Source organism: Octopus bimaculoides, chromosome 12, assembly GCF_001194135.2.
Source record: "Octopus bimaculoides isolate UCB-OBI-ISO-001 chromosome 12, ASM119413v2, whole genome shotgun sequence".
NCBI classification, from domain to species: domain Eukaryota; kingdom Metazoa; phylum Mollusca; class Cephalopoda; order Octopoda; family Octopodidae; genus Octopus; species Octopus bimaculoides.
In genome coordinates this window covers 44315827-44325038 of record NC_068992.1, presented here as the reverse complement: position 1 = coordinate 44325038, position 9212 = coordinate 44315827, and positions in this window count along the sequence as shown.

Here is a 9212-nt window from a genome sequence, read left to right as displayed (position 1 = left end):
ATATATATATATATATATATATATATATATATATAAAGAGAGAGAGAGAGGGGGGAGGGGGGATATATGATATATAATTGCCAAGTCATATTTAAGATTTTCAAGTGCATTTGAAACAAAAGAGCGCAGAAATGCATGCGTCCTATCATCCGGTGACGCATGTCGTCCAGAAGATTATCACCCAGAACTATTTCTGCAGTGGAAGGTTTGCCCACGTCCGAATGCACTGAAATGTGTTAAATATGACTTCACACGTATATATACATACATATATACTTATAGACGCATATACATATATATATGCATCCTATAAGCTACAACTACTGGAGATGCAAACTCATGACTAGCTTTCGGTCAAGAGAAGTCGTCCGGTGGTATCCAACTTTCCTCTTGCGTTTCAACTTTAAAATATAGCATCGTTCTGTTGGCAGATTGGAAGTAATGGTCAGTCAATGGCCATCTTCTTTCGTTTCTCATGCCGGCAAATTTCTTTTTCAATCTGCGAACAGCGCTCTTCCTCTCCCTTCCTGTCACTCCCAGAACTACCAGCCTTTTCCAGACTGTCGAGAAACCCATATGACCAACCTCAACTTCAAATAGTCAGGCGTTCAAATCTTTTCCTTGCACTGTTAACCCAAATCTTGGTAGTTAGTGGCTTTCTTCTCTGAAACCACCTCACATTCCTCTTCCAGCGGAACTGTCAGTTGTTTTTCTTATTTTCTCCAATCATATAGCTATGTCGGGCCTCAGGAGTGTTTGATAATCTTGGATAAAGTGAAGGTTCTTTCCTAGGTCCACTCTCATCACCTGTGATTGTGCTACCTGTGGGAGGTTCTCAATCCTTTTTTAAAGTGATTGGCTTCTCCTACTCACGGATGAACTCAACATTTGAGGACGATCTCGCGTGGGTTTTGCATTTTCTTGTCTCTCCTATTCCAAGATTTCATCTAATGCTTTGAGGACCTTATCATGGTGCTATCTATACCTCTTCTAGCTAAATGCAGTCTTGCTCTACTAGCACGAGCGTCAACTTACCTTCCTTCCACATCATCTACGCCGTGGATCCTCCCATATTTATGAAATCAGTGCAGATTTGGGATCTGTCCTGGAACCGACGCTCTTCTTGAAATAAACAAGTGCCTCTTAAAACGTTATCCACCAAAAATACACAAAGAAGTAAAAAAAAAAAAATTAAAAAAAGGAAACGGAAAATGTGCACTTACCGCCTAAACAATCTTTCTTGAACATGGGAAGTATGTCCAATGGAAAACAAAGAAAATAAAATGATTGATTTAAGAATGGTTTTTGTTGAATATTTAGGGGTGAAAGTGGGGAATATTTTGTTGATAATGGCTTAGTCACTGGCGGAATGGCAACATTCATGGCTCTCTCCAAGACTTCAGGACTGAATGGAAAAGATCATCCTTACACAAGAGATCTAATACGAATATTTCTAAAAGTGTGCACTCTGCTATAACTACTCGGGTTGTACAAAATGACGTATTAATTCGCAAAAGAACAAATACCAAAGTTTACAATTCTTTGTACTCCCTGATGCTTGTTGATGAAGGTCCTGCACACTGAACGAACCCGAAACCTCGAAGTGGCGAAACGAACTTTTTATTAGACAGTCTAATGTATATGACTGAGTGATTTTAATGTGTTTCTCAAGTTTTAGTTACGGACTTGTGTTACGGACTTGTCTCTGTTAGTTTTCCTGTGTCCTGTAAGCATAACTGAGACTATCTGACATTCATGCCTTTCCCATGACAGTGTAAGTAAAGTGTATTGGACTCAGTTGACAACAGAAGACAACTCGTACATTTCGTAGAATTGGTTCACTGATTACAGACATGAAAATGACTCAACAAAAAACAAGGTTTAAACAGTGTTTTAAACAATACCGCTTCCCTGTGGGGTTTGTAGTCACATCTCCCTTCCTTTAATTAGTTTTCTCCTCTTCCTTTTTATTGTGTGTGTGTGAAGAAGACATTGAATGTGAAAGAGAAGACGCTGCTTGTGTGAGGTTTCACTTGTTTCACTCAACAACTAAATAATAGCCTGAGAGAAAAAATATTTAATAGAGATTGTCTATTGAAATAATATTGCCCGTGTCCATTAGTAAAACGGTTAAACGTGGCTATATTTTAGTTTATTTTATTGCAGCATTTAAGAGACATTTCATCATTCTAATATTCTGAAGAAATCACACAAAATATGGCTTAAACATGTATGAAATAGAGAAAGAAAATAAACAGTTCTAGGGTGAAATCTTATAAAGATAACTTAAGAACACATACACACGTGCAAAGGCACACACACACACACAAATACAAACATGCATACAAAGTCACACAGCTCATAAGCTAACGTGAAGAGTAATGCCCATGTGACAAGGAAGCACGTGAGACTGGTGAATGTCAGCTACAACACTGGTCACAATTCACTGAAGTCTCGATCTAAAGATAATGCGTTGAAATGCACACATTCACTATCTCTTCCTTTCTCTCTCCCTCTTTTTCGTTGAACAATATAATGATGGTAAACAATATATCATAATATTTTAATATTGTGTTCAGGTAAGGCGGTGAGTTGGCAGAATCTTTACGCGCCGGACAAAAGTCTTAGCGGCATTATTTCCGAGCTTACGTTCAAACGCTGAGTTCTGAGTTCAAACGCTGCAAAGATCGACTTTGCTTTTCATTCTTTCGAGGTCGACAAAGTAAGTACTAGCTGAGCACTGGGGTTAATGTTATCGACTTACCTCTTCACCGAATTTGCTAGCCTTGTGTAAAAACTTGAAACCAATATTTAGTTTACGGTTGACCGCTTTTCAAGTCAAGTCAACAGGTATTTTAATTCGCCTTCATGCTGTTTAACTCTGTTGTGGCGGTGTCCAACTACAACCATCTCACCTTTTCCATGTATAGTGTATCCCGAGCTACATTATCAGATGTATTCTCTTTGAAGGTGGTGGGTATAAGTACGTAAAAGGAGATAAACTTCAGTATGAAATTCAGAGTTGATTCATTATGGAACAGTGTAATCATCATCATTATGACACACAGGTCCCAGTATGTTTGCAAGCTTTGGTGCGATCTATAATTTATTTCTTCTAATTAATATTATAGTTGGTGTTCTGTTGGTCTTGCAGAAATAATTTTCATTCAGCCTAGATGGTGTCTGTTTCTTCGTTGATGTTGCTAAAGAAATGAGTATGTTGCTAAAATCCGAATTAGAAAGTGTTCACGGTTAAACCAATATAAGATTTTATTATGTTGATATTAGAGTCAGAACGTTTTCAACTGACTTCTGGGTCCGAAACTCCTTTGGACGTAGTGAACCGCTGTGACGCCACTCCATTGATTGCTTATGATCTTGAGATCATAATGATGAAACCAAGTTTCATCCGTGGTGACTAAACGAGCTATAGATTCATCCTATCTCGTTTCAAACTGGTCTAAAATCGCTTCTAATATCGTCACTCTTATACGCTTCTGTTCTGCATTATAGCACTTCGAGACCCATTTTGTGGAAAGATTTCTCATGTCCAGAATGTTGTGGATGATGGGGTCAGCTCTTCTGCGGGAAATCCCAAGAGTCTCGGCTATGACTTTTATTGAAATCCGGTGGTCCTTGAGAATCACGACATGCACATCATCGGCTTTGTCCTCTGTGGTCTCGGAAGTTGGCCGTCCAGGCTGAGGTTCATCTGTAACCTCGAAATGACCAGTCCGAAACCTTGACACCCAGATTTTCACTGTGGAGTTAGATAAGCAGCCGTCATTCAAACTTCCTTCATCTCGCCATGGATTTCCGCCACTCTTTTGCTTTGCAAAAAGAGGAACTTCATGACCATATGTGCTTCAGTTTTGCCAAAATCCACTGTAGGGTCTGCCATCATGCGTTAAATCTGCAAAAAGAGAAAGATATATTGTATGCCACCATGATTGTTTGCATATCATCTCCTAAGTAGTTGTCCTACATCCCTTGTAAAGGTAACAGCTCTATCCTTTCGCGATACTCTTAAAGACATGACATTTTCAGTACCCCCTCGCATGTTGTTTGAATGGATTTGGAGTTCTCCTAAGAGCAAAAAGAAAAAACAAAATACAATGACAGAATCTTGGTGATTTTTGTCACTGTTTACAATTTTGCTCCAATTGTTTTCAAATTTGGTATATGGATTAAGTTTTGTACACTAATAATGAACTTTAAAACTTTTGTACCATTGACAATATCACCTTCTCTATCCTTTTACGAATACATTCTCACTCCAAGACAACATATTCTGAACTACAGATATTACAGCCCGAACTCTCACCCTGCAACAAGCAACTCGCGGACTTGCATATGAAGGTATATGTATGCATTGGTTTACAAGAGTGTACTTGTATTGTCTGTTGTACACGTCTGTATATATGAATAAGTATGCCTTTGTGTATATGTATGCGTATGCATCGGCATATTTGTACGTACATGTTAATACAATGTACATTGTGTACGTATGCATACAACGATGCATATGTAAACTCACGTACATTTGAGTGTAAAGTGTATGCTCATTTTAAAATAATTTAAAATCATTTCCTCTATATTTCGTGGTGTTTCTCCTCCCAGGCGGTTTCTTATTCATATATTCAAATGTTTATTACTTCTATATATTCAGACTTTTGTAATTCATATGATCATCTATTTATAAATATTTTTTTCATTTAATTTTCACACACTACTGTACACGTGTGTTCCAATATACGTGTATGCCGTTATGTATTTAAAACTATCTATGCATATATTTGCATGTATGTATGTATGTATGTATGTATGGACGGATGAATGGATGGATGTATCTATATGTGGGTGTAGATATCTGCTTGGATGTATGTAAAATCTATATAAACATGCATACTTGTATGTATGTATGTATGTAAGTATGTATGTATAAAAAGACAGCGTGGATTTTGGCCGCCCTGTGCGGTCTGCACAACCCGCTCACCCAACGTAAGCTACCACATTTTTTTTATAGTCGCGGGTGTGGTAAGAAATTTGCTTCCTAATCACATGGCACCGGGTCTACTCCCATCTTGTCTTCTATAGTCTTGGCTGGAAAAAAGCCTTGTGAATAGATTCGGTAGACGAAAACTAAAAACCTGTCGTGTGTGAGTGTGCGTGCGTGCGTGTGTGTGTGTGCGCGCGTGCGTGCGTGTGTGTGTTTGTGTGTGTGTATGTATGTATGACATCTTCATACTCACATCCTCCCGTGAAGAGGCTGACGGAATATTCACGACGTTCAACAACATGGACATGAACATATTAGATCACTATAGAACATCCCGACATCTCGGGATCACTATCGCTACTTGACTTCCAACTGAAAATAACGGAAGAAGGGGAGATCCACACCGAGTTCTCCAGGAAAGCAGCCAGTAGAGATATGTTTGTCCAATACAATTCCACACTTCCACTCGGTGCCAAAATAGGATGCGCCAGAAATGAACTTGCACGCATCCAGAGCAAGTGCAGCAGGACAGAGGACAAGGTGACCTACACTACACGCTGGAACTTTCTTTATGGTTGTGTGGAATATTCCTTATGGGTGTGGAAACGTTCTATGTGTTGGAGGAATATCCTTGTATGTGAACATTCTTATGTTGGTACAATCCTTTGTTGTTGAGTAATTCTCAGTGAAACATTTCTTGTGTGTGCGGAAATATTCTTTGCGTTAGTGGAATGTTCTGTGTATGTGCGAAACAGTCCTTTGGTGTTTTACTTGTTTCACTTTCTTTTTTCTTTTGGAAAGTAGCAAATAACAATGAAGAAAAATGTTCAGGAACCATAATCTCGTTATTAATGATATTTCGTTTGTCTGGTAGAAATTAATCTCAGACTGAATAATCTAATCTCATTACAACAGTTAATTCACTTTTCCAAATTTGGTTTACAAAAAGCGAGGACAGATTAGAATTGTAAGAATTCTTTTTCCACTTTCCCAACCGAAATCTTCCTTTGAAGTATTTTTCTTTCATAATTTCGCCCCAAACACATATTTTAACTCTATTTTTATTCATTAATGACGTGATTTAATATTTTTATACGCGATTGTTGTTGTTGTTGTTGTTGTTGGTGTTGTTGTTGGTGGTAGTGGTTTTAAAATCTGAATATCTAGTTATTTATTTGTGTGATAAATGTTTTAACAAATGAATTTTATTAGATGTACAGAGTTACCAAACAAGGTCTGTTAATGATTATGGTGGGGATTGGAATTGAGAAAGGAGGAAAGAAAATGTATTGGAGTGAGGAAAATAGGAGAGAAAGAAGGAGAGGAAGAAGAAGAAAGGAGAGAAGGAAAGGAAGAAAAAATGAGAGAAGGCGATAAAGAATATGGACTTAACCAGACTAAAAGAATCGACTTGACATCGAAAAGAAGCTGCATAGTTCTTCAAATCATTGCTATTTTTCTCATCCAACAACAAGTTTAACTGGGTGGAATATCTGTGGAACTGGGTAGAATAATTGTGCGTGGAATCCCTGAGTAATTCTCTCTCTCTGTCTCATTCTCTCTATTTATCCCTCCCTCCTTCTTGCCCCCTATTCAACATTGTGTTTCTTCACTTGTCCTTGCTTTCCTTAATTCCGTTATCTCTTTTCCCTTCTTCTCATCTCCACTTCCTGCTCCAGTCTACCTTTACTCTTTCTATTACCTTCTCAATACAACCTCCCTCTCCTTCTTTCTGTCTTTCTCTAACTACTACCCCTCCCCTTTTTTGTTGCTACTCTCTTCCTTCTCTTATGCCAACTATAACAGTAATATCCTACACTCATAGCTTCCGTCTCAGCCCCACGTTATACCTCGCATCATGAGATACTCTTCTACTTAGTAATATTACCTCACCTATTTACCCCACCTCTTACTTCACTTATGATCCCTTCCACTATAGCTGTATGTTTACCGTTTCTGTTACCTCTTCAGTACTCTGACACAAGCCCGGGAACAGGGGGTGCAAGCGCACCCCCTAAAACTTTTGCGGGGCAATGTAAACGTTTTGAACATCCTCCTGAAAAGCTAGGTGTGCACTTCCTAAGCAAATTTCGTTCCTGCACGTATGTACCCTGATTCATACGTCATCCCATGCAATGTCTAACATCTCACTCAACCACCCCTATTCCCCCATACTTCTCATATCTCACAACAAACTATCACACATCTCACCTAAAACACTCCTTCGTATTATTACAGCTTAATCTTTATTTACCTGTAATATATAAAAAAAAAAAGGTGGTACTCCTGAAGAGCATTTACCTTCTCCGTGGCATTGAATTTCTTTCTGATGTTTAGTTCAACTCGCCATCTTAATCATTTTGTCTTATAAACGAGTCTCTTCTATCGCCTTTAATTGTTCACTAGCCCCTATTATTTATTCTAATCTCTCATTTAACACAACTAGATTTATTTCTGATGTTGAAAACATTTGAAGGGTCAAATCTGCATTATCGTTACTTAAGTATGTGGTTACTTCTGCTCTATAATTAAATTAACTATTTTATGACGTAGATGTGTAGTTATCTTCCTTCTCTAATCATTTAATCAATACTTACAGTATCACATTCGTACCAGTTGGTTTGTCATCTCCAACACCGATATGTTCTTACGCTCTAATCACGTAGTATTGCAAACAGTAACTGTTAAAGACCTGTAGCTGATAGAAAAATTAACGAAATATCAAATGTCAGGTTGCTTTCCTTCTGTATAACAAAGTTCAATAGACTCAGTGACTATCTTCCATTTTTATAGACTTAAATAAACAGTTCAGTGAATTAAGTCACATTGTGGTATATCGCTACATTTAAGCGAACTATTACTTTCATGTGGTAGTTCATTACATGTAGGTGGACTGTATCTTTTCGTGCTACCTAGCTACAACGATGAACTATACTTTCTTGTGACACTTAATTGTAAGGGTGAACTATACTTACCTATGGTGCCTAGTTGTAATAGTGAATCATACTTTCATGTGGTATCTAGTTACATTTAGGAGCATTCCTCAATATTGCGTCGTCTTACATCCAGGTAAATTCGACCATGTGGCTGCTGTTGCGTTGTCGCTGGAACTGGCTGTGTCCTGTGTGGTCAGTGGCTAGACTTCAAAAGATCTGGAACGGAAAATATTTCTTTATTAACCTATACAGGTTCACATAGAGAGGACATCACAATGGACAGACATTACATTCTTACACAACGAATTTTAAAATACGGATGAGATTACAAATTATATAAACATATGGTGGTTAAATAAATAAAAACATATATGATAGAATAATTTAATGTTCCGGGTTGATTTTAATTATTTAACCCGCCGGTTTTTTTCCTTTTTGGGTTGCCTTTTCCTTCCTTTTATGTTTTGACCGACCATTACTTTTTCACAAGTAACCTTAAAAGCGAGCACCAGCAATTACAACACGCAAGAATGTAAGTCTGGAACCGAAAGACATCGGCTCGATGTGTCGCTGAAGTTTTATACGGTGCAGTCGGCTCACCGGAGGTTTAGAAGAGACTGGCTCACGTAACTTTATCAGAAGGCTACGATTGGTTGGGTTGCATATTGGCGCGCAATAGAGCAAGAGACAAATTGCGCCAATACCATCCAATCAGAGTAGTGGACACAACAGGGTCCAAAAGGGCGGCCTAAGGTTAGCTGTTATCTACTACGTCCGTATTTATGTATATAACAGAGAGAGAGAGAGAGAGAGAGAGAGGAATTTCCCTCAAGTCGTACGCTAGAGTACCTGCTTAGAGTGGTAAACTCTCCCGTTACGTGGCACTTACAAGCTGAGGCAAGGTATAGCACCATGTGGTACCTATTAACAGGAGTAAACTAATCCAACAAATGGTGCCGATATACAATAGTGTAGTGACGCCTTTATAGCAGACGACATTTTCGGAGTTTCTATCCACGCACGCGCAGGGACTAGTTCCGGTAGGAATACAGGAAGAGTCTCATGCGCATGCGTAGTCATCGATATCCAAGCTTCGCGCGGATTTTCATCCTCTTTCACCCTGGCCGACGAAGGGCCTAGACGTCGTCGCAGCTCTCTTCAACATTCCAACTCTGGAGCTAGACAAATAACCACGCAACATCATTGACGGCGTCTCAGTAACCAAAGGGTGGAGTGCTGCCGAATTCTATTGTAATAAATATTGTTGTGTTGATAGT